Consider the following 26,728-nt stretch of genomic DNA (forward strand, 5'->3'; position numbering starts at 1 on the left):
TTGAGTGACATAGCTAATGTGACCATTTACTTTTTCCCTCAAAGCGGGACCGGATCCCCCTGGATCCTCCCCCTCTCCCCCCGGAACCCCACCTCGGATCCTCCTGGATCCCAGAACACCTCCCCCCCCCCCCCCCGGAACCTGTTAAATATAGTGCAAAATATAGACAGCAGATATAAATTCTCAAAACTGACACATTTTGATCACTAAATTGAAAATAAAATCATTTTTTCTCCCTCTGTTGACTGATTTCATGAGTCAGTCCTCCCTCCCAAGCCAACCGGCAGTTTGTCCAGGTTTTGGAAAGCCCTGAGCTCTGGCCGCGTCTGGAGGGCCTTCAACAAGCATGCGAGGATGACATCACATGCATTCATGCATACTGGAGGCCCTCCAGACGTAACCTGGAGGTTGGGGAAAAAAAGAGGTAAAACAGGGTGGGATTGGAAGTAGAACAAGGCATGGCTGGGGGCAGAATGGAGCGGGACCATGCATCCGGATTTTCCATCGTCAAATATGGTAACTCTACCTCTGTTTATGGAGGGACATACATGTGAAATCCTGCACCTATTTTACAAGAGGCTCTTTGTTTGACTTAGATCAGTGGTCTCAAGCTCACGGCCCGGAGGCCATATGCAGCCCACCAGGTCCTATTTTGAGGCCCTCGGTATGTTTATCATAATCACAAAAGTAAAATAAAACAGTTTCTTGATCATATGTCTCTCTAGCTATAAATTACAATATTATTATTAAGACTTAGCCAAAAGGAAAGATTTATAAACTATAAAGAGTTTTACCTCATGCAAAATTGTCATTTCTTTAATAAGACATTAACTATTTTTTTCTGAGGCCCTCCAAGTACCTACAAATTCAAAATGTGGCCCTGCAAAGGGTTTGAATTTGAGACCACTGACATAGATGTATAAGTTCCCCCCTCCACATACTCTCTAAAATTGGCCTCCACATCTGGCACTATGCAAAGATAAGGAAAGCAATGTGGAATATTTTTGCCTTGCTTGCATCCCTGCTGTCTAGGTGTGTGGTAAGCCAGGTAATCACGTCTTATTCTGCTGGAAACAATATAAGCAAGTTTTTCCACACTCCGCGTTAGCGATATGAGGCCTGTTGCTTCCCAGCTACTTTGGGTCTATTTTTAGCTGGAATCTGAAGGCTGGATCTCATGGCCATGAGACACGTTCATAGCTGAGATTTTCAAGCCATGTCAACTAGAGTACGATTACATGGGGGTATTTTTACTTTTCACTGGTCAAGCATCTGCTGTTCTATTAAGAACCATAGACGAGACCAGTAACTGGAAGCCTGTGGTTGTTTACTGATATTCAGAAACCTAGTGCAGTGCTAAAACCAAAATGAAATGTCTGCTGTATCACATTGTATTAAAAAAAATAAATGGAAATGTCTGGCTCCTATGGCCATTCCTGGTTTAGGCTGTTCTGGTTCATATTAGGAAGTGGAGAGTGTGTCGTAGTGGCTAGAGCTACAGTCTCCACACCCTGAGGTTGTGGGTTTTAATCCTGCGCTGTTCCCTGTGACCCTGGAAAGTCACTTCATCCTCCACTGCCCCAGGTGCATTAGATAGACTGTGAGGCCATCGGGGCAGAGAAAGGGATAAGAACATAAGCCTCCTGAAAAATGAAAAACATTGTGGGGTGGTCTACACCACGAAGGCGGTCCTACCTTCCACAGCAATGGACCTAGGTACCACAAAAGTCAGTTGATATGGAACATTGGCTACCAATCTCATATCGAATTTTGTATAAAATAGCTATTCTTTCCTTCAAGTCCCAAAACACTAATGAACCGACCTTTATTCCACATGAACCTTCAAGAGTCTTAAGATCCTCATCTCAACATCTTCTTTATACACCATCCCTGAAAATAATCAGCACGCGTCGGGCCACTTCATTTGCAATTACGACCCCTACAATATGGAATTCCGTGCCACTTCATATTAGGGAGGAAAAAAATTTAGACAAATTTAAGGGAAATCTAAAGAGCTATCTCTTCCGAGATGCTTCCAACTGCTGAATAGACTTAGAAATAGCCAAAGTTATTAAATAATCTTCATTCTCCCGCTTTCCGATTGTAGTTTACCCTTTGTGTTTTCTTTACTTTAAAATTGTAGTTCCCCCCTCTTTCCTATCATTTCACGTTTGTGATATATTGTTTAGTCAGTATTTATATGTTAAGTGTTTTCCCCTTATTTTAATACAATTTGTAAAATGCTTAGAAATCTTAATTTGCGTTTTATCAAAAATATTAATAAACTTGGAACAAAACAGTGGAACTAGGCCCTGGACTCCAGGAGTTAAAAAGTCAAAGCTGATTGGTGTTCAGAACAAATCAATATCACAATGAAATAAAAATCCAACAGATGCCAACAGGATAAAAACATCTAAATTGTACTGTGTTTGAGGTGAACAGACCCTACATGGTTCGTGTTTCGGCAAAGGATTGCCTTCCTCAGGGGCCTTAACACAGTGGGCTAGTGTTCAGACAGACGGTAGTATACCCGAACAGGCCTGCAGGCATCATATTGTAGAACAGTTAGAAGTGTATAAGGAAGATAGCTGATCAAAAGGCACTATGATGCTTTTCCAAAGGGGTGGGGGGAGGACAAATCTTAACACCGAGCGCATTGGTTCCTGTGTGTGCTGCGCCGGCACAGCTCTGGGGATGCAGGTTCAGTCTAGGAGGCAGTGGCAGCGCTTAGACATGGCTGCCATCCAACTTTCACAAGTACTGTCCTTGCCAGTCCTCTTACTGGCTGGATTTCCTAGAATTTTCATCATGTCTACCTCACCAGTCATAAGAATAGCCTTACTGGATCAGACCAAAGGTCCATCAAGCCCAGTAACCCGTTCTCACGGTGGCCAATCCAGGTCCCTAGTACCTCGCCAAAACCCAAGGAGTAGCAACATTCCATGCTACCGATCCAAGGTAAGCAGTGGCTTCCCCCATGTCTTTCTCAATAACAGACTATGGACTTTTCCTCCAGGAATTTATCCAAACCTTTCTTAAAATCAGTTATGCTATCTGCTCTTACCACAACCTCTGGCAATGCGTTCCAGAGCTTAAATATTCTCTGAGTGAAAAAATATTTCCTCCTATTGATTTTAAAAGTATTTCCCAGTAACTGTAATTATTGTCTCATTATTAAGTGTGCAACTGGCCTTATTTTATAACTTGTGTGTGCAAATTTGCATGCTAGTCACAGATTTGGGTGCACAATATATATAGAATTAGGGGCTTAGTTACTGTGCACACCCAGTTTAAGCAGGCGGATTGCTAATGCCTTTAGCCTACTTCCCCATATTGCTGCTCTGATCCTGCTCAGGAAAACTGTCCAAGTCATTCCTGAAATCTTGTATTGTAGGGACCATTTTCAATGACAGCAGGAGTCTTTTGGTTCTATGACTGTCTGATGTTTTTAGAAACAACACATGTCTTTATTTAATTGAGGTAATTTCGAACAGCTTGGGAATCCTGATGCATCCTTCCCCAGGAAAATGTGGTCATGTTGAGTTCTTCCCGTGTTAAGGGTGGTCCCCAGTTAATAAATTTGCGGGTCCTTTTACTAAGCGGTAGCAAGCAGTAATGCCCCCAGGATACCCAGTTCTGCCTCTTTCCTGCCCTGTTCTTCCCTCCCCCCCAGCCCAGCCCCAGATGGCATCCGCACATGCACGGATGCCCCTTCCTGACCCGTATGCAAATGGCAGCCATGCACACATAATAATAATAATAATAACAGCTTATATACCACAGGACCGTGAAGTATGACTTGGATGTAAATGCAAGAGGTGTTCACAGGGGAGGAGCATGTAAGGGTGAGGCATAAGTGGGGGGTTGATGTTTACACATTTAGACCCCGATTCTCTAAATGGCGCCAAATGGCACAATTTTGGGGGCAATGGTAGATGCACAAGCTCAGTGAAAAATGCCATTTAAATAATATTTTAAACTGATTTTCAAGGCGCCTATGGTGCCTAAAAAAACAGCACCAGAATCGCACCTCTGTAGGCACTTTATGGCATGTAATGCCATTGTAGGTGTGGCTAATGCCAGAACTGGCATTGGGCACTGTGAAATGCCTACAGAAGCACAGTCCTATCAAAGGTAGGCACCAGAAATGTAGGTCTGGAAAACCCTGGCCTACATTTCCGGTTCCTACTTTTGCCAGAGTTGCGATTCTCTAAACAGCACCATTGCCCGATTGTAGGGTTATCAGATTTTACGTACGTAAAATCCAGACCCATAGGCTCGCCCCCCAGGCCCACCCAGTTCCACCCATAGCTGCCTCATTATGCCCATGCCATGCCCTAGCCTCGCCCCTAGCCCCACCTTCCTCAGCCTGCTCGTCAGTTGGGAGGGCATCTGCCGGGTTTTGAAAAGCCGTCCAGATGCACGGACGTGCCCTCCAAAAGAAGGACATGTTCAGGTAAGTCCGGTAACCCTACTTGATTGACACAAGATTGGTAGCCACTTTTAAGGCGGCTGCCCATACTGGTTAGAGAATCCAGGTCTAAGTTTACAGAATGCTGTAATTTAGGTGTGTAAATGTCACTTTTAGGCACTTGCATTTAGGGTGACCAGGGTACTCGTTCCAAAAGGAAGACTTTTTGGCCAGTCCTTGTTTTAAAATTACATCCCAAAGTGGTGTAATATTTGTAGCCCATGTGTGAGGGAGGCAGGGATTCTCCCTCCCGAGTGATGTTGTTATATCAGTGGGCAATAGTGGGTGCTGGCCAATTAGTGGGTAAACTACAGGGTCCAGGATGCATTGAGCTCTGTAGTTCAGAGCTCAACCCTCATCCAGCAGGTGGCGCTGAACTGCATGAACAGGCTACTGTGCTGATTCATGGGGTGGAACCTAGACAGGAAGAGCTTCATATTCCCAATCTGCGGTTCATTCTGGGAGGCCCTAGGAGAAGGGTACCTGTGGGAAGGTGAGAGCCACCACAAAGAGACTTCCCTGAGCAGAGAAGGCTTGTGTTGGTGTGGTGAATGGTGGTGTGCTTTGCTGGATGAGAAGCCTGCCGAAGGTATTGGAAGCTTGGACAGTAAAGGTGCTGGCTAAGGTAAACTAATTATTATTTGGTTGTGCTGAAGAGCATAACACTGCTTTGAATGGAACAGCTAATGTCTGAAGTGGCTGAGGCAAGTCATGCAGGTTTCTAAATTGATTAAGCACTAAATGGGGATTGATACTGTCTATAGAACAAACTGTAACACTGGACTAAGAGACTGAACTTAAAGTGTAGAGTTTTGGTTTCTCTGAGCTTGTGAAGGAACAGACTCAGGTCCTGTACACCAATAAAAGTGTTTGTTATACTTTCAAGAGTGTCTAGAAGTGTGTATGTGTGTGAATACAGAGAGGATTGTTAGAAAACCTGGCCTGGAGCACTGCAGATCCTGGCCATGTGATGGGACAATGACTGCTCTGCTGGTCCCACCATGATTCTAGCCCAGGGGTGGGCAACTCCGGTCCCCAAGGGCCAGAATCCAGTCAGGTTTTCAGGATTTCCCCAACGAATATGCATGAGATCTATTTGCCTGCTCTGCTTTCAATGCATACTTGTTGGGGAAATCCTGAAAACCCGACCGGAGTTGCCCATCCCTGTTCTAGCCATTAAAATCAGTGCACCAGGATGAGATTGGCAGAAATCCAGGACTGGCCAAAAAGTCACCTTTCTGGAATGGGTAACCTGGTCATCCTAATTGCATTTACACCATCTGTAATTCTGGCACAAGTGTGCTAGTACTCTATAAGAATACTTACAAGCTTCAGATTTCTTATAGAATAGGCTGAAAGCTCATATAAAGTAGGCACTTAAATTGCAGCCCCCAATTATAGAACGGATGACAGCGTCACCATCTGAATTTTTATTTTTTTTATTTTTTATATATCATTTTTATTGAAAACTGCAATAGAAACAGTACAGGCATATACCTGTGGCATCCTGCCCTCACAGTGCATTCTGGGATACAACGGAGTGGGGCTAGCCTTCCATATAAGGGAGACCACATTTTGGGCCAGATTCTGTAATGGGTGCTTAAAATTGAGAGGTGCCCAATGTTACATGTCAATCGCACATATTGTACCCATTATGGAATTGCGCCTACCTTAAAACATAGGCGCCTGTAATGTAGGCCAGGGTTTTAAAGATCTACATTATAGGCGCCTAAGTCCTTTAGAGCAGGGGTGTCCAACCTGCGGCCCCGTAAAGTATTTTGTGCAGCCCTGGTCAAGGACGATGCAGTGTTTTCCTCTGCTGCCCCCGGGTGTTTACCATCTTACCGACTCCCTCCTCTGTCTTGCTGCAGCGTTTGTGCGGCCCCAGAAACATTTTTTCGGCCAATGCGGCCCAGGGAAGCCAAAAGGTTGGAAATCCCTACTTTAGAGAATCACGCCTAATGGCAACTAGCCCCCTCTTCTGTTAAACTGCGCTAGCAGTTTTTAGCGCAGAGAGCCGCGCTGAATGGCCTGCGCTGCTCTCGACGCTCATAGGAACTCTATGAGCGTCGGGAGCCGCGCGGGAAACTGCTAGCGCAGTTTTTTTAAAGGAGGCCTAGGCCTTTCTCCACCCCTTAAACAACCCTATTTTGGTGTTAAGTGTTGTTAGGCACCCATTCAACAGGCGCCTATCTTTTGTAGAATCACGCGTAAGAAAATAGGTGCCAGTTTCCCAATTACATTTTTTTTTCCAATTATGAGCTTGTACTAATTATGAGCAGTAAAGTAATTAACCCACCCCCATCCCCATTTTGCAAAATTGTGCAAGAGGTTTTTATCGCTGGCTGGCATGCCAAATGCTCTGCGCTGCTCCAACAGCCATAGACTTAGCATACTGGCCAGGGCATGAAGGGGGGTGAGAGTGGGGGGTAGGTTAGGTGCCTATCTGTAGGACTTATTTATATTAACGACATTATATAAAATCAAGGTCTTTAACACAGTCATTTTTCCAGACGGATTAAAAGACCCGGAATTGTTCATCTGCAGCATTTAAAAGCAGTGGCGTAGTGAAAGGGGGAGGGGGGGCGGAGGCAGTCCACCCCAGCCTATTTATCTTTTTAGGTACACTTTATTGGGCGTTGCTAGATCATTTCGCAGTAATGAAAATCGGAATATAAAAAATGGTTGGGTGGTTTTTCAAGAATCAAAAGTCTCAGAAAAAGTTTACTTGTATGTCGGTTTCTGAGATCCTTCTGTATAAGACCGCTTAAGTTCTGTTCATTGCTGTAAGTAGGAACTCAGTTGCTTCTGAGGGGGTTCTATTTCCATCTCTTGGTTTATTGATGGTTTAAACTTTTTGGCAGCCCCTCGTATAGCTTTTATTCCTCATATATATGTTTTCCCATTATGTATAAAAATATTTATATTCCACAGAATAAGTTATACTTTTTGGTGGGTGAACGTGTGCACCACTTACAGCAGTGGTCTCAAACTTGCGGCCCGGGGGCCACATGCGACCCGCCAGGTACTATTTTGAGGCCCTCGGTATGTTTATCAGAATCACAAAAGTAAAATAAAACAGTTTCTTGATCATATGTCTCTTCAGCTATAAATTACAATATTATTATTAAGACTTAGCCAAAAGGAAAGAGTTATAAACTATAAATAATTTTTACCTCATGCAAAATTGTCATTTCTTTAATAAGACATTAGCTATTTTTTCTGAGGCCCTCCAAGTACCTACAAATCCAAAATGTGGCCCTGGAAAGGGTTTGAGTTTGAGACCACTGACTTACAGATATGAAAAAATTAATGCAGAGTATAGAGGATTTAGTGGTATATTTAATAAAGTTTGGAGCCCATTGACTAAATTTGTAAAATTATAATAATATATATTTATCTTATCTTTACTTTTGTTCATTCACCTTTACACATCCATAGGGGGTGGGGGGTTGGAGGGAGGGGAATAAATATTGATGGTGACATTTGGGTAACTTTATTCTTCATTTATACTATATATATTAGCCTCTGATCAGGGGGAAAGGAATTCTCTCCACAAGAAATCATTAATTGCTGTGAGAAACAATCCCCCCTCCCCCACACACACCCAGAAATGGAATTATGGTTTATGGCAATGCATGTAATGCATATAATTAATTGGCAATTTAATTCTAATTTTAACTACATTTAATTTGATATAAATTGAATAAATATATATATATTTATATTCCCTTTTTTAAATATTTATATTGATGTACAATGTTCCCCTGCGAATTCGCGGTTTGCAAATTACGGACTCACACTCGCGGTCTGCTTCGACTGCCTCTTCCTGTAGTAAAGTTGGGCTACACCAATCAGGAGCTGCGTGTCACAGCTGCTCCTGATTGGTGTAGCCCGACTTTACTACAGGCAGAGGCGGTCGGAGCAGACCGTGAGTGATTTTCTTCACCCGCCGGCACTCCAGCTGCCCTCTCCTGCATCCCCTGCCTTTTGACAGGTGAAAAACCGCATTTGCAGTTTTTCAAAATTCGTGGGAGTTGCGAATTTCAGGAGGGTACTGTATGTATTTTTTTTATTTTTATCTGAAATGTACATGTTTTCTTGTTTGGGGAGCTGGCACCCCTCCTCCTCTTCGCCCTCCTTCCCACTCCTTCCCCTGCCGCACATACACCCCCTTCCCTTCCCCCATGTCTTTTTAATGGCGGTGCAAGCCGCCGCCAACTTGCTGCCCGCGTCGGCTTTGGCGCTCTCTCTGATGTCACTGCCAGGAAGTGACATTGGAGAAAGCGCCAAAGCTGACGCGGGCAGCAAGTTGGTGGCTTCTCGTGCCAAAGTTAAAAGGTATGAGGAAGGGGCGTGTGTCTACAGTGGAGGGGGGGAGCGAGAAAGAGGGCGGGAGAGGGACGCCACCGCTCTGGGTGCCGCTCACCCTCGTTACGCCACTGCTTAAAAGCATTCAGTGAAGCAATGCCTGGCCTTGTATATCCATGTTTATCCTGCTATGCCTTGCCATGGCTAGAACAAGTTGTTCTCCGGAACATTCTGTCTGGTCTTTGACAGCAGTCCGATCATTCCACACAGTCTCACTGGTAGATGCCAGTCTTTCATTATGGGATGAGAGAACGACAGGAATGTAATGAGTGGCTATCTACATCATGTTGGCATTTGATTAGGGATAATTGTTTCTAAAGCTTTATAGAGATCAACGGAGCTTAACATCTTTTCACGATGCCTGGTAGCCCTAGTAAGTCCTTCGTCTTGCGGTGGAAAATCATTTTCATTAGATTTCTAATACCGTGTTTCCCTGAAAATAAGACAGTGTCTTATATTCATTTAGGGCCCAAAAAAGGCACTAGGTCTTATTTTTTTTTTCATGTACGTGATCTCCCCTTCCTCTCCTTCACCCCAATTCTCCCTCTTTCCTTTCTCTCCCCCACATGTGCCAACTGTTTCCTCCCCTCTCACCCACCCCCTTATGCAGTATCTTTCTATCCCCTCTCCCATCCCTTGTGCAGCAGAACCGTTCCAGCTTCTATCCCTCCCTTCCTCCCATCCCCCCGTGTAGCATCTTTTTATCTCCCCCCCCTGCTGCTGTGCACCCCCCTCTCCATGCCGATCTATCTCTTCCCTCCGACCGCGAGACAGAAAGAAATGTAGCTTATAATAAACTTGCAGAGGAACGGCCCAGGCCGCGAAGGAGCCTGTCTATCTTGCTACCGACGCTACCGGTTTGTTATAAGCTACATAGACAGCTGCCGAGACCAGCATCCTATACAGAATCAGCCCCCTAGTCCAGTGATTTTGCACTTTTTTTCCTTCCATCAGAAAAATACAGAACAAAAAAAGATTGAAAATCGCTAGACTAAGGGCTCCTTTTACTAAGGTGCGCTAGTGTTTTCAGCGCAAGCAGGAAATTACCCCGCATTACACCGTGCGCTATGCTTCTAGAACTAACGCCAGCTCAATGCTGATGTTAAGGCCTAGCGTGCACGATTTCTTGCGTTAAAGCCCTAACGCGGCTTAGTAAAAGGATCCCTAAGTGTATGGGGAGTGTGTGGCGCAGTGGTTAGAGCCACAGCCTCAGCACCCTGAGGATGTGGGTTCAAATCCCACCCTGCTCCTTGTGACCCTGGGCAAGTCACTTAATCCCCCCCCATTGCCCCAGGTACATTAGATAGAGAGTGAGCCTGACAGGACAGAGAGGGAAAAATGCTTGAGTACCTGAATGTACACCGCTTAGGTTATACGTGGTATATAAATACTTAAATAAATAAAATAAAAGTATAGCCCTCGGGGGAGACGGGCCCAACTTTGTTGATTGGGCTGAGAACTTTTTGGCAACTGCTCAATAGAATCGGGTTCCTACTTGCAGCAATGACACCATTGTTACCAGCACTCCTGTTACTTCTGAAGTCGCTTACAGCACCGAGTATTTGGGATGTGTTGGCTATAAACTTCAAACCAGTCCATGATTTTCCCCGGAAGAATCCGTTGTAATCGGTGAAACGGGTCCTGTTGGGAAAGGACTGATTGCCTTTAAGATAAGTGTCCCAGCATTTAGTTTTGAAGAGTTTCGCGGAGTAATTTAGCCAACATTTTCTGAAACCAAGAAACGCTTGATTCAGATTTCTCCCATACTATCAGAGTATTGAATGGGATTTACAGCTACAGTGATTCACACCCATTATTGAACACAGGCTATTTATCTTTTTAGGTACACTTTAATGGGCGTTGTTAGATCATGTCGCAGTAATGAAAATCGGAATATAAAAAATGGTTGGGTGGTTTTTCAAGGATCAATGATAGAAATCAGGAGCCGATAAGTCTCAGAATAAGTTTACTTGTATGTCGGTTTCTGAGATCCTTCTGTATGAGACCGCTTAAGTTCTGTTCATTGCTGTTGCGCAGTTGCTTCTGACGAGGTTCTCTTGGTTTATTGATGGTTTAAACTTTTTGGCAGCCCCTCATATAGATTTTATTCCTCATATATATGTTTTCCCATTATGTATAAAAATATTTATATTCCCTTTTTTAAATATTTATATTGATGTACAGTGTTCCCCCGTGAATTCGCGGTTCGCAAATCGTGGACTCACTTACTCGCGGTCTGCTCCGACCGCCTCTTCCTGTAGTAAAGTCGGGCTACACCAATCAGGAGCTGCGTGTCAAAAGCAGCTGCTGATTGATGTAGCCTGACTGTACTACAGGCAGAGGCGGTCGGAGCAGACCGCGAGTGATTTTCTTAACCCACCGGCGCTCCAGCTGCCCTCTCCTGTCTCTCCAGCTGCCCTCCCCTGCCTTTTCACAGGCAAAAAACCGCACTTGCGGTTTTTCAAAATTCACAGGGGTTCCTAGAATGGAACCCCCGTGAATTTCGGGGGAGTACTGTATGTATTTTTTATTTTTATCTGTGAAATTTACATGTTTTCTTATATATATTTATATAGTGGACATGCTGTTTAATTTCAGTTTTGCATTTATATATGTTTAATTTATGGTGTGTTTGCAGAATTATGGACCCCTAAGGAAGACATGTTTACGCCAAAACCATGGATTCGTGTTCTTTAAATATACAGTAAAGAAGATATGCTGCATAACCAGGTGAGGAGTCCTCTAATTTACCCTACTTTCCTCTGCTTTTGGACTTCTTTTGGTGTTCTCCTAAACTAAACTAAAGCTTAACTTTATATACTGGGTCGTCAACCTAAGGAAGCTCGACTCGGTTTACAACAATTGCATAAAAACTGAAGAAAGTTTACAATGATTAAATAAAAATTAAAGAAAGTAATAGCAAAAGTTTCAAAATGTTTGGCAAAAAAAAGTTTTTAGAAGTTTGCGGAAAGATTGGAAAGAACTGGGGTTCCTCAGAATTAAGGGGAGTTCATTCCATAGTTAAGAAAGTTTAAAAGCCAGAGACTGACTGAAGATCTTAACTCCTTTAATTCCTTTTGTGTGTTTTTTACATTTCCATACATATACAGTATCTGATGTATCTGACGCTTTGGTACAGAAGGGTTTCCACACATTGTGGAAATTGCACACCATTAAAGCATATTTTCACGTCTCATCTTTTAGATTATTGGTTCCGTCATTGGTTCTTAGCCAGCTGGATTATTGTAATATTGTCAACTTAGCTGGTTACCCAAAAAATCTATGTAGATTGCGCATTATTCAGAATGCTGCCGTTCGACTGATCTTTAATTTGAAAAAGTTTGATCATGTCATGTTTTTCATGAATTGCATTGGTTGCCAGTCGAGGCTCGTGTGAAATTTTAAATTTGGTTGCATTTGTTATAAGGTATTGTTCGGCCTTGTGGATTCGTTCACGTTTGTTAATTCAAAGCACTCTCGACGCACGCATGCTGAATTTACTTCTCCTTCAGTCAAAGGTTGGCAATATAAAAAAACATCACCACCGTCTCCTGTCGTTTCAAGCTGCAATTTGGGATAAAGATCTGAATTCTCTAATAGCGACCTCTTGCAATTGAAAACGTATTTGTTTACAAGATTCTTAGGAAATTAATGTATTACATTCAACTGTATATGTGCAGGATTTTTAAATTCTGTTTTGTAAACCGCATAGAACTTATTGGTATTGCAGTAAAGAAATAAATTTTTATATTACGTTATGTTACATTTCTGAACTTTGGTACAAATAGAATGGTACATTCCAGGTTGTCTTCCCATATGCAAAAGTTTGTATTTTGGTTGACAGTCTGACCTTTCAGAGTTTCTAAAAAAAACGGTGATGGGACATTCACGTGCAAGACTTCAGCGTGCCGACATTGAAGTGCTGACAATTCGGCGCAAGACACCAGCGTGCCACCTAAAAATTGACTTTTAAAGAGCTCCGACCGGGGGGGGAGGGGAACCCCCCACTTTACTTCAGACTGTTTGTGCTGCCTTTGGGGGGGGTATGGGGTGCAACCCCCCCACATTATAGAGAAAACATAACTTTTCCCTAAAAAATTGAGAAAAATGTAAGTTTACTCTATAATGGAGGGTTCCAACCCTCCCAACCCCCCCCCCCCCGGCAGCACAAAGAGTATGAAGTAAACTGAGGGGGGGGGGTCCTCACTCACACCCCGCGTCGGAGCTCTTTAAAAGTCACTTTTTTTAGGCAGCGCACTGGTGTCTTGCACTGAATTGTCGGCGCTGAAGTCTCGTTCACGAATGACTATGAACCAAAAAAACAGATATGTCACAGTCTGCATTGTATCCTGAACACAGTGAATATGGCTCCTGGTATTCTAATATCATTGCTGTTTGGGCCATTCATAGTTTGAACTCAGTAGAAATGATTTATAGGTACCCAAACTGAATATATAGAGAACAAAGATTTCCATCTTCTTATAACTGTGTTCTTATCAGCATTGAAACAAAACAACCCCCCCCCCAAAACAGTGCATGTTCTCGAATTACCATCAACCGACATTCTTAGTGAGATAGAAAGCATATTTGAAGATTTATCCATGCATTTTTTGTTCAAAATCATTCCTCTTATTAAAAAAAAAAAACCCCTTGAAAATTTCATGGCTTTGTATCGTTTTCACATTACTCATTTTGAGGTCAGTGAAATATGATCAGTAACACACAGCTCATCCTGTGTCTCGGTGCCAGATTCACAAATATTTGGTTCGTAAAACAGACCCACTGCATAGCGTGCTGTTCATAATGATACTGAAAACAAGGGGCATTTAGAAAAAGTGAAGAGCAAAAAAGATGCCTATTTGCAGGCCAATTAAATAAAAAAACGACAACATAGGAGCCTATATTATTAGGAAATTAAAGGTGGTCTAGAACATGGCTGTCTGCCTATTCTTTTTTGGACATCTGAAACCCGAGGGGGGGGCAGAGGGATGGGATTTGACAATACTGTCTTTTACTTACAATCAAAGTGATGTATGTATTATATACAGGTACTTGCTTTGTTAAATGGCTTACTCAGTCATGAGTAGGGTTACCAGACATCTAGATTTCATCAGATATGTCCTCCTTTTGAGGACATGATTCTGGATGGCTTTTCAAAACCCGTCACTTTGTCCTGGTTTTGAAAGCTTGGAAAAAATCACTGTCGGGCAGGACGCGGATGTCCTCCTGCCTGACGAGAGCAGACAGCGGGGGGAGGGGGTGGAGGCAGAGGTGGGTGGGCCTGGGGGGTGAGTCTAGGGGTCCAGATTTGCCAGACGGAAAATCTGGTAACCCTAGTCATGAGGAGCTATAGTAGGAATTGAACCCAATCCCCCTGGTTCTCAGATCACTGCACTAACCATTAGACTGTTCCTACATACCAGCACTTAGACACCCATATTGCTCTTATAAAGTCATGATATGGATGTCTAAAACTGCAATACAGTACTCCCTAATATTCGCGGGGGTTCCGTTCCAGGCCCGACTTTAGTACAGGAAGAGGCAGTCGGAGCACTCGCCGGCGCTCCAGCTGCCTTCTCCTGCCTCCCCTTCGCGGTCGGAAAATACTGCGAATGATCGCGGACCGTCAATTCACGGGGGAGCACTGTACATCCATATGGCAAGGGGGGTGTAATATGGTTGTGTTCTAATTTCAGAAGGGAATGGGAAGTCTATAGCTAAAAAGATGGGCATTGGAACTTGGACCTGGTACATGGTACATTTAAGGCTACAGAATGGTGCTTTGACTGAGCAACTTAAGGCATCTCCCTAATCCCCCAGTGGCTGCTGTTCCCTAAATGTGAAAGTGGCAAGAGACCCTGGACATTTCTAACAAACTCTATACAGTTCTGAGGAATGATGTAATGGGTTATGTTTGTTTTTGTGTATTGAAAGCTTCTATACTGCTACTAATGACTACCATCAATTCAACATAAGCTTTTGTAACGGTGTTAGGATACCTGAGCTTAAATAATGGTTAGTGCAATATACTGAAAACTGGCAGATATGGCTCTCATTTCAAATGGAGACCATAGCCTCTTCCAGCAGTGGTTCTCTACCCTGTCCTGGAGGGCCATAGAAACATAGTAGATGACGGCAGATAAAGACCCTAATGGTCCATCCAGTCTGCCCAACCTGATTCAATCTAAAAATTTGTTGTTGGGTTTTTTTCATCTTCTTCTTCTCCTTAGCTATTTCTGGGCATGAATCCAAAGCTCTGCCCAGTACTGTTCTTAGATTCCAACTACTGAAGTGTCCGTCAGAGCTCACTCCAGTCCATCTACAGTCTAAGGTATACATATTCAGGGCTTCCAGTCTCTCCTCATACGTCTTTTGGTGTAAACCTCCTATCATTTTCATCGTCCTCCTCTGGACCACTTTTTGTGTCCTTCGCCAGATATGGTCTCCAAAACTGAACACAATATTCCAAGTGGGGTCTCACCAACGACTTATACAGGGGCATCAACACCTTCTTCCTTCTACTGACTACGCCTCTCTTTATATAGCCCAGCATCCTTCCGGCAGCAGCCACCGCCTTGTCGCACTGTTTTTTCGCCTTTAGATCTTTGGACACTATCACCCCAAGGTCCCTCTCCCCATCCGTGCATATCAGCCTCTCACCTCCCAGCATATATGGCTCCTTCTGATTATTAACCCCCAAATACATTACTCTGCATTTCTTTGTATTGAATTTTAGTTGCCAGATATTAGACCATTTCTCTAACTTTTGTAGATCCTTTCTTATGTTTTCCACTCCCTCCTCGGTGTCTACTCTGTTACAAATCTTGGTATCATCAGCGAAAAGGCAAACCTTTCCTTCTTAACTCTTCAGCAATGTCACTCACAAACATATTGAACAGGATTGGCCCCAGACCATCATCGATTTAAAACAGAAGGGGGGATTTTTTTCTTGATACAGCCTTCGGGCGAAACATGTCGGAAGAGTTAAAACAGAAGGGGGGATTTTTTCTTGATACAGTCTTCGGGCGAAACATGTCGGAATGACAGGCCCCTTCCCGATATCAGTGACAAAGTTAAAACTAACAACGAAAGATAAGTTTAAATAAAGTTTTTCACTTTTAAGATATTAACATAACTTTAACGGGCCTAATGAGGAGGCCAGTGTCTAAACAGTATTTTAGCCATTGGAAAAAACTTGGCTAATACTGGCACTTCTGAAGACCTTAAAAGTAAAAAATGGAATGAAGAAGCTTTTGAAATACTGTTTTATTATGAGATGCTTCGATACAGTAGGCACTTTTTTGGCATTTCACATTGACACCTTTTTATACCATTACCTGTTTGGAGGTATTTTCATGATGTCATTTTGGAGTAAATGCTTAAAAAGTCACCAAAATGCAGGTATGAGGATGATGCACACAACTGACATAGATTTTGCACTTAGTACGTACTTACCGCCTCTTATGTAGGGTTCTGTGAGTGGTCCTATGTTAATATCCTGCAGGTACCACATGCTATGGCTAATTAATATACAACCTGCAATAAAAAATAGAAGAAACACCCTTAAAAGTTACCATCTGGGCTCCGTGCGCAGTAAAATCCTGCTTTACAATGGGTCAGAGCCAGATTCTTGCACTCTTTAGTAAAAAGGTCTTTATATGATTAGCTGTGAATAATAAAGTGATTCTTATGTTGGTGTGTATTAATTGCCTAATTAAAAAAAAAACGTTGAGTGAAACAGCTAGGGAAATACTAGGTGTGAAGATGTGCTAGTTGTGGCATTGCAGTGAATTGCTTAGCCATGGAATGGGACCTTCTAACCAGAGTTCTGCAGCAAGCTGTAATTCACAGGCAGTAACAGATACATGAGCTTGCAAACTCTTATATTTACCCAACTGCTCGAGTTAAATCTAATACTGATAGATAGGCCCTACATTTGAACCATGTAAATGTGGATTAATGGTTTTAAAACAAGGAACCCGAAGCTCCAGGAGGGCACGTAAAAAAAATGTAATTCAGCCATGAATAATATTTTTCCATCTGATCTGGAAGGGCAAGAGAAAGCACTGCTGCTCGTCTCAGAAACGGTAGTGGAAATTAAAGTGACTTTCTCAAATAGCACGCTTGGGTTTCTCCGTGATGGCATGGATGATATAATAGTCACTGTTTTGAGCTTCCCAGGGCAAATAGTTTCAACAGGGAGAATGTGAATAAGCAATGCAACTTTATAATGGGGGGTGGGTAAGTTATCAATGTGGGCTACTTTTAAGATGTGTTGTTTTGCGGTTAACCTTAATTATTAATAACTAGGTCTGATTGTATAAAATGGGACCTGTGCTGAAACAGCCCAAGTTTGTGATAAAATAATACATCTTTTTTTTTTCTACATTTCAAAATTTTACATCGCCATTTACATATTGGAATACTTGCAAACAATAGAAAAATTAACAGAAATAGTCATCAACTACAGCGCAGTACCAAAGAAAGTGCGACAAAAATTTTGCCCACAAACATAATAGCAATCGGATCACATGATGTTATGGAAAAATTGCTTTAAAAAAGGTCAAATGTAATACAAAAGAGTCCTCCGTCCCAGAATCCCTCCTCTAAGCCGGTTTATCGGTACGCATACGAGATTACATTATGACGTTAACATCCATTTGTGCATTAAGAAAATTTTCGAGCTGCTCCGGATCATCGAAATGAAACTGTTTCCCTTCATATAAAGTGCAATAAACACATGGAAATCACAGCAAAAAATTAGCCGCTAATGCCTGAACTTTAGGTCGCAACGCCAGAAAGGCCCTACGCCTAACTTGAGTGTCTCTTGCAAGATCAGGAAAAATCTGTATCTTAGATTCCTAAAAGTTTGCTTCCAATTGTCTAAAGCAGGGGTGTCCAATGTCGGTCCTCGAGGGCCGCAATCCAGTCGGGTGTTCAGGATTTCCTCAATGAATATGCATTGAAAGCAGTGCATGCAAATAGATCTCATGCATATTCATTGGGGAAATCCAGAAAACCCGACTGGGCTGCGGCCCTCGAGGACCGACATTGGACACCCCTGGTCTAAAAGAAAGTTTTTAAAGCCGAATTGCGGTCCAATTCGAAGGCAAAAGAAAGCACTAATGTTGTTATTTGCGTTATCACTTCCAAAGAAGATTCTAGAAATAACACATCTTAACGGTAGCCCATGGTGATAAATACACTGCTTTGTCGTAAAAGTAAGATGCTCCTTTGCATGTTTTCCTAGTGCTACCCAATGTTTAAAAGGAATTCCTTATGGGTTCAATCACAGAAACAGTTAATAAAATTATTTATTTGTTTAAAAATTTTATAGTCCGCTACATCCACAGTTCTGAGCGGGCTACATAACAACATTCATAATGACTAATGTCAAACAAATATTCAACATGCAATTAAAACATACTAAAATGTACACCATTTCTTGTGTTTACTATACGGTAAACCTTCGCAAATTTGCGGTTCACGAATCGCGGGACTTAGGGCTAGATTCACAAAGCAAACCAATTGCGACCCCTTTACTATCAAATTTCCATCCGGCCTGATTCACTTACCTCTCCTGCAATCTGTTTCAAATCCGTGCATGCAAATGAGGTGAAACGCATGCAAAATTGGCTGGGACGCCATTCACAACACCAAATTTCTGATCCGACTGGGTTGGCTGAACACCTGAAGAAGCAACTGCTGGGGACCAGTCGAACATGTCTTTTCAACTGGAAGCCCTGCTCTTTGCCCTGCAATCTCTCCTGCCTGCTCGCCCCGAATGCTGCCCTGCTCTGCCTCGCTCTACCCCGAATCTCTCCTGCTGCATTGCCGTTCTCCTGCCCTTCTCTGAAGCTCTCCTGCCGCATCACCATTCTCCTGCCCTTCCCCGAATCTCTACTGCGGCATTGCTAAATGCTAAGGCATCCATTATATTCTATGGGCGCCTTAGCATTTAGCATGCGCTAATCTTTAGCACGTTCTAAATTGGTTAGCACGAACCCCCTATATTTGCTATACAGTAGAATGGGCGGCCAATTTCAGTCCTTGAGGGCTGCAACCCAGATGGGTTTTCAGGATTTTTCCAATGACTATGCATGAGGTCTGTTTGCATGCACTGCCTACATTGTATGTAAATAGATCTCATGCATATTAATTGAGGAAATCCTGAAAACCTAACTGGGTTTTAGCCCTCAAGGACTGAGGTTGCCCATCACTGCTTTAGGACATCGAGAGCAGTGTTTCTCAACTTGGTCCTGGAGTAGCTCCTTGCCAGTCAAGTTGTGTCAATTGAACCATGTATTCAATCTAAGGTATTATCTTTGGTGCATCATCTGTATATCATTCTGTGCCAGACTGGTTTCAGGATCGTTGGCCGGTCTATAGACCCTCGCGAGTTCTGAGATCAGACGGTAGTATGCATTTGATATCTATATTGGCTGTGAACATAAGGTACGTGCCTATACAGTTAAAAATGTTTTCATGTATGGGTGTTTCCTTATGGAATAAACTACAGGATCAATTAAGACTATGTTCGGATTGTTATAGCTTTAAGAGATTGTTTAAAACAAAGCTATTTGTCGATGCATATCTGTGAATTGCTCCCTTGGACTTTTATTCTAAATCTATCTGTAATGACAGTGAAGGATGATACTGAGGTGTCCTCAAGTTGCACTTATTAAAAGATGTTTTAATATGTGTTTTTTTTAATGTATGTTATTTTGGAAACCGCTCGAGACTCCAGGCGGTATATAAATTTTTTAAATAAATAAGTTTTCAGGATTTCCACATTGAATATGCATTAAAGAAACGTGCATATAATAGAGGCAGTGTAAGCAAATCAAGTCATTGTGGATATCCTGAAAACCTGACTGGCAAGGGGGAGTTGAGAAGCACTGCTGTAGAGGCTGGTGCCAGAAAAGAAGCGATTGCTAGTTTATCAGCCTGCAAAGGTTTAGAAACTTGTGGACTTCAGAAAACTGGCTTTTTTGGCCTGGTACTGAAATTGGGCTCCAATGACACTGAGGTACTCGTGTGTTGACATATCTCCCTATGCGGTTATATGGAATGACAAGACTGAGTCCTTTGGAGGAATGAGCATGACATTACAGCTATTGGCATACAGTTTTTTGGCAGCGTGACGGGGGAGAAATTCTTAGCATGGTGGAATGTTTTAAACATAGTTGTGTTTCACAAGCGTACTTTAGGGCTCCAGCTTAATGGAGCCTCTACGAGGATGGCAGTAAAAGAGTATAATGAGAATTTGGGGCTAAACCGTTAAATTATCAATTGTTAGAAATGATTTACTGTGAGGTTCTCTGTCTAATGAAGGAATTAGCCAGCTAGCTTGATTATGGCAAAAATTGACTTGCACAGAGTGAAACTAGGGGGCTATTTGTACCTGCTTACAAAGAGGGAACTTTTATGACAATGCAAATGCATAAAAAGTATGTGCTTTGGGGGATTTTCAAAATGAAGATTTGCACAAGTTTATATACATGTGTGTGTATGTATGTATATATATATATTTATATATATATATACTAGTCTTTAAGCCTGTTACATTAACGGGTGCTAGAATAGATGTGTCTGTCTGTTTTTCTTTATCTCTCTCTCCTTGGCCGCTGTCTGTATCCTTCTGTCTCCCCCTCCCCCCCCCCCCGAGCAAAGCCGTCTGCCCCCAGCACACACCTCCCCCCCCAAATGTCTCTCCATGGCCCTCTTCTGTCTTCCCCCCAGAGCAAAGCTGTCTGTCCCCAGCACACTTCCCCCCAAAGCAGCCCCCTTTCCCTCTCCCTATCTCTCTATGGCCCCTTCTGTCTCCCCCAGCAAACCCCTCCCCCCAAAGCAGCCCCCTTTCCCTCTCCCTGTCTCTCCATGGCCCCTTCTGTCTTCCCCCCCAGAGCAAAGCTGTTTGTCCCAAGCACACCCCTCCCCCCCAAAGCAGCCCCCTTTCCCTCTCCCGCTGACTCTCTCTCTCTGGCCCCCTTTCTCTGTCTGTCTTTCTGCCTCTCTCCCTGCCCCTGTGTATTTCTTTCTCCCTCCCTCCTGCTGTCTGTCTGTCATTTTTCCCCATTTCCCTGTGCAGCAGCATTTCCATCCCACTTCCCTATGCAGCAGCAACAGCATTTCCCTCCTATCCCCCCCTTTCCTGTGCAGAAGCAGCAGCGGTATTTTCCTTCCCCTCCAAGTCCCTGTGTAGCAGTAGCAGCATTTTCCCCCACCCCCCTTTCCCTTTTCTTCCCTTGTCTTCCCTTACCCTTCCCTGCTCCGTTCGGCCCCTCCCCCTTCTTTTACTGCCGTTGTCCTGCTCGATTTGGCCTGCTCCTGACCCTCCCACCGCCGACAAATCTCTGGGCTCCAGCCGCGTAGGCAGCACTTTAAACACGCTGCTTCGCAGCCTTCTACTGCTGATTTCCTCTCCCGCGTCTGTCTCCGATGATGTCATCAGAGACGCGGCAGAGGAAATCGGCAGTAGAAGGACACGAAGCAGCGTGTTTATAGTGCTGCCTACGCCGCTGGAGCCGGGAGGTTTATGGAGGGTCAACGGCTGGAGCGGGGCTGCTGTCCACCACTCAGTTGATGCCACTGGTGCTGCCTACACCACTGGAGCCGGGAGGTTTGGAGAGAGCACAGTCGCGTGCCTTCAGCCACCACACACACCTCCAGCCTCTGCAAGCGCCGTGAGGTGTGAAATAGAATACTGCCAGAGAAGCACACCTCATGGAGCCAGGAATCACGAATTTTCAAGAGCGCATGTGCGCTCTAGGGTTTTATTAATGATATCTAATATAATAAAATGCTAAGCGCGCATGCGCACTCCTACCTGCATGATCCGTATGTCCGTGGCCGGAAGGAGTGCGCATGTGCGCCTACAACTGCCCCACACTCGCAGCCCTCCAATGCATCAGAGTCAGAGGGAAGGGGGTGGGAAGCAAGAAAGTTTGGCAGCAGAGACGCCATCCCTTCTTTGTTTGCAGTTCCGAGCCACTGAGGACTCTCCCGAAGGCCCTGGTGGAGGGTCGGCCGCTGCCCCTGTCCGGGACTGGCGAGCTGAAGGTGTTCCAGGCGGCGGCCGGTGACGGCTTGAACCTGCGCAGGCAAAAATCCCTCTCCAACCTCTCCTGCCTCAGCGACGCCGAAAAGAAGCCCTGTGCACATCCTTGGCACCTGCCCCGGCCCCGCTGTCGCACTCCCTCTCGTGAAAAGTTCGCAAAAGGGTTCCGTAGACTGCGGGAGCAGGAGAGGGAGGAGGAGGAAAGGAAGAGAAGAGAGCCACTGACCCATCTTCCTTCTCTTCTGCACTGCCCCAGTGCCGCAATACCTGCAGCCTCACTGGGGGGCCCAACCTCGGTGGTCAGGTAACCTGCTATCACTGACGCCTACACCCTAGACCCGTGGCAGTTGCATTCTGTGCGAGGCGGTTTCCAAGTCTCAACAGGATGGCTTGCTCCCAACTCCTTCTCAAATAAGCCTGTTTGAGGAAGGGAAATATTTTGCTTTAATTTGGGTGGTGTGTGTGCTGGGGAATCAGTGAACGATCTTAAATGAGTTTAGGTAAAGGGGGGTGTTGGGAAGGGAACAATCTTGCTTCCATTTGGGGAGAGGGGTGTGATTTGTTGGGGACAGGAAACGATCTTGCTTTGATTTGGGGGGAGGGTTTAAATTGGTTGAGAACAATAAACTGTCTTGGCTTTCTTTGGGCGGAGGGGTGTGATTGGGAGAAAGGCTACTGCTAGACATGGGAGGTAAAAGGAAGGGAGAAGATACAGAAAGAAAGAAAGACTGACAGACAGCCAGGGAGAGAGACAGTAAGACCGGGGAGGGGGGCCGGGGCCAGGGCCAGGGAAGAGACAGACAGAGACACACAGCGAGACAGAGACAGAAAGAAAGAAAGGGGGGCAGGGAGAGAACAAAAACATAAAGTAAGAAAGAAAGAAACGCCTCAGCAACCCATGGTTCTAAAAGACTACACATCTATTCTACCACCTGTTAATGTAACGGGCTTAAACACTAGTATATATATATGTATAAAATTATATACATATACAGGTAGTTGTCGACTTATGATCGCAGTTGGTTCCGACTGACAGGTCGTAAGTTGATCAGGAAGTAAGTCGGCTTATGTTAAATTAAGGCAAGAATATTAGACAGGGTAATTTATATTTTAATCATCTTAAAGCAATCTGTTATCAACATTTTCTTTCTTTCTAAGTCAAACAACAATACAATTGTGGAAAAACAGACAAAAATAAGAAATACAGTAAAGTACATTTAAGTCATGGCAGTACTGGTGCTTGGCTGCAGATTGTCGATATCTCCTTCATCAGGCAAGGCTGCGGACCCGGTGATGGGTGGAGTTGCTCTTTTCATAAACATAGTGAGCTTCATCTGAATTGTTTGCTTTTTTTCTCTTCATAAATTTCACAATAAGGACAAAATGTGTTGCGTGTCATCCGTTCAATCCTCGAAAATCGTTCAATGTTTGGGTCCATGTCTTCAAAAATGGGTGAGGAGTTTATTCAGTAGAGATAAACCTTCTGACAATCCCTTTGTGGTGAACATTTGTTGTGGCACCTCATCCTCTTGGTCTTTCTCTAATTCTCTCTCTTTTTTTTTTTTCTTCCACCACTCTTTCTTCTTCTAATTCTATCAGCTCTTCATTCGTAAGTTCCCCTGATTCCCAGTCTAGCAACTCCTCGACATCTTCCATTTCACATTCCAATGAAAGATCTTTTGACAGTTTCACTATTTCTTCACAAATCTCATCAAGTTCTTATTCACTGTTAAATCCAGCAAAGGTATTCACATAGTCCTTAACTCACTTCTTCCACACACTTTTTGTCATCGAGTCCCAAGCACAGTAGCAAGATTTTTTTATACACTTAAGAATGTTATACTGTTTCCAATAGTCAACGTAGTGATAGTTCAGGGTCGGCGTCTATAGCAGCTATGGCTTGGGCGAAAGTGGTTCTGAGATAGTTTGCCTTCAAAGTAGCAATCGCCCCTTGGTCCATTGGTTGAATAAGTGGTGTAGTGTTCAGGGGGGGGGGGGGGGCAAAAATAACACTTTCACATTGGGATAGAGATCAGCTAAGTGATGTGGATGTCCAGGCGCATTATTGAGCAACAGTAAAAGTTTGAAGGGGATTCCTTTCTCCAAACAGTACTCAAGCACTTGAGGAATAAAACAATTACTGTGCCAATCCTCAAATAAAGCCTGGTTCATCCAAGCATTACGGCTTGATCTATAATAAACTGGCAAAGTGTGCTTGTTCACATTCTTAAATGCACGTGGATTTTCAGAATGGTAAATTAATAAGGGCTTCAGCTTGAACCCATTGATATTCCCTTCAAGCATTAGAGTGAGTTTATCCTTGTGTATTTTAAATCTTGGCATGCTTTTGGCTTTTTTGGGGATGTAAGTGCGTCCTGGCATCCGCTTCCAATATAACCCTGTTTCATCCACATTAAAAATTTGTTCTGCCATATAACCCTCCACCTTGATTATTTCTTCTAAACTATCAACAAACTTTTTAGCTCCTTCCTCATCCGCACTCGCTGCTTCTCCAGTCAACTGGAATTTATTTTTAAACCTCTTAAACCAACCAGTGCTTGCCACAAATTCTTGACTATAGTCTTCTCCAGCGCGTTCCTTTAAAGTCCCAAACAGACTTCTAGCCTTTGACTGTACTGTAAAGAGGCTTAAGGGCATCCACTTTTGAATCTGATCTTCCATCCAAATGTTTAACAATTTCTCTGTTTCATGGATGGGCCCAGTACGTTGCTTCGTAATCACTGTTGACCACAAAGGTGCAGAACCTTTCACAGCTTCACGAATTCTATTTTTGTCCTTTATAATAGTCGACACAGTAGAGTGTGATAACTTTAGATCACATGCGATCGCATTCATTTTCTTTCCTCCTTCATACTGTTTTATTATCATCATTTTGGTGTCTAGATCTATGGCCTTTCTTTCCTTTTTGGAAGGCTGAGGAGTGGACAGAGACAATTTCCTCTTCGTTGTCAGTTTCACTGCATGAAATCAGCAAAAAAACTCACGTGGGGGCAACACCCCTGCGAATGTTATCACGAGACTTCGGAGAGCGGCAGTCACACATTCAAGGTCAAACATTCGTAACTTGGATAGGACGTAAGTTGACGACTACCTGTATATGTTAAATAGCAGTAGTGGAGCTGGTATTGTGCCATCATAATGCCTCATTCCACCAATGCCTAAGAGCCAACCTCATCACTGATGTCACAATGGATTGATTGTCCTGTACTTGGCTCACTTTGACTACATTTTGATTTCTAGAGTGGCGTAGTGGTTAAAGCTACAGCCTCAGCACCCTGAGGTTGTGGGTTCAAACCCATGCTGCTCCTTGTGACCCTGGGCAAGTCACTTAATTTCCCCATTGCCCCAGGTATGTTAGATAGATTGTGAGCCCACCAGGACAGACAGAGAAAAATGCCTGAGCACCATTCTGCCACCATTCTGAGCATCCCTGGGAGAACAGTATAGAAAATTGAATAAATATATAGTGTGAAAAGCTTCAGCCTCTGATCACCAGAGCTGATATTGTGTCATCATAATGCCTCATTCCACCAATGCCTGAGAGCCAACCTGATCAGTGATGTCACAATGGCTTCATTGTCCTGTACTTGGCTCACTTTCACTACATTTTGATTTCCAGAGTGGCACAGTGGTTAAAGCTACAGCCTCAGCACCCTGAGGTTGTGGGTTCAAGCCCACATTGCTCCTTGTGATCCTGGGTAAGTTACCGAACCCCCCCCCCCCCCAGCCCCCATTGCCCCAGGTACATTAGATAGTTTGTGAGCCTGCCAGGACAAACAGGGAAAATGCTTAAGTACCTGCATAAATTCATGTAAACCATTCTGAGCTCTTCTGGGCGAACAGTATTGAAAAATGAATAAATATTTAAATGGTCCTACTTGGGTTAGTTATATGAGCGCATGACTCTAGCCTCAGACTGCCCTTGCACCAACCAGGGAGCCAGAGGGGCATTCAGTGGCACTGCCTGGGTGTGTGTTGTTAAGTATCTCCTTTCAACCTAATTGGTGCAATTTAAGTAGGCGGGAGCCCTTCCCCGATACAGTGGTACCTTGGAATCCGAACACCCCAGAACTCGAACAACTTGGAATCCAAACTTTTTTTAAAAAATAAATTTTGCCCCGGAGTCCTGACGCTGCTTTGAAATCCGAACGTACGGCACCTGCAAGCGTTGCTCAGCCCAAAGCTTCCCCTCTGACGCAGCTTCCTGTTTCCGCGTCGGAGGGAAGCTTTGGGCTGAGCACCGCTTCCAGTTGCCAATCTTGCTGCCTATGCTGGTGGGGGGCCCGATCATGCTGTCTCTGCCAGGGGGGCCCGATCAAATCCAGTGTGTTTACTGTTAAATTTATTTGAAAATCTGAGTTTGTGGGACCAAGGAGCGGTTTAATCTAGTTTCTATTATTTTCAGCGGGAAAATTGTCTTGGAACTTAAACGTTTTGGAACTCGAATGGGATTCTGGAATGGGTTCCAAGGTACCACTGTATAAGGCTACTATGGGGACTAGTTGCATTCAAATTTTGCATTTTACCACAGGGTTCACTAACCCACTTATTGACTTCCATAGTAAACGAGTACTGTAATGTAACTTGCAATCAATCTCACAAACTGCCTACTTCTTTTCGGCAGGAGCATTCTTAAGAGGACAAGTGGTTGTTTTTGTTGTACAGACCCCCCCCCTTTCCCCCAGTCAAGATTCCCCAGCCCCTAGAAGAACGGAGAATCAGGAAGATGATCTAAGTGGTAGAGATTTGGTAAAGTGACTGACAGACCGAAGAGAACGTCTATAAATCACAGCTGAGATGTCAAG

The 26,728-nt window shown here is 43.8% G+C and overlaps 1 long non-coding RNA gene across 1 annotated transcript in view; it reads left to right on the top strand.

The window, feature by feature from the left end:
* Nucleotides 1–4,893: 4,893 nt before the first annotated feature.
* Nucleotides 4,894–26,728, top strand: part of LOC117351984 — an 84,656-nt gene continuing 62,821 nt past the window's right edge. The window contains exons 1-2 of the long non-coding RNA XR_004537543.1: nucleotides 4,894–5,096; nucleotides 11,481–11,572. This is a non-coding gene — a long non-coding RNA (uncharacterized LOC117351984). The remainder of the gene's footprint in view (nucleotides 5,097–11,480; nucleotides 11,573–26,728) is intronic.

Source organism: Geotrypetes seraphini, chromosome 19 (assembly GCF_902459505.1).
Source record: "Geotrypetes seraphini chromosome 19, aGeoSer1.1, whole genome shotgun sequence".
NCBI lineage: Eukaryota > Metazoa > Chordata > Amphibia > Gymnophiona > Dermophiidae > Geotrypetes > Geotrypetes seraphini.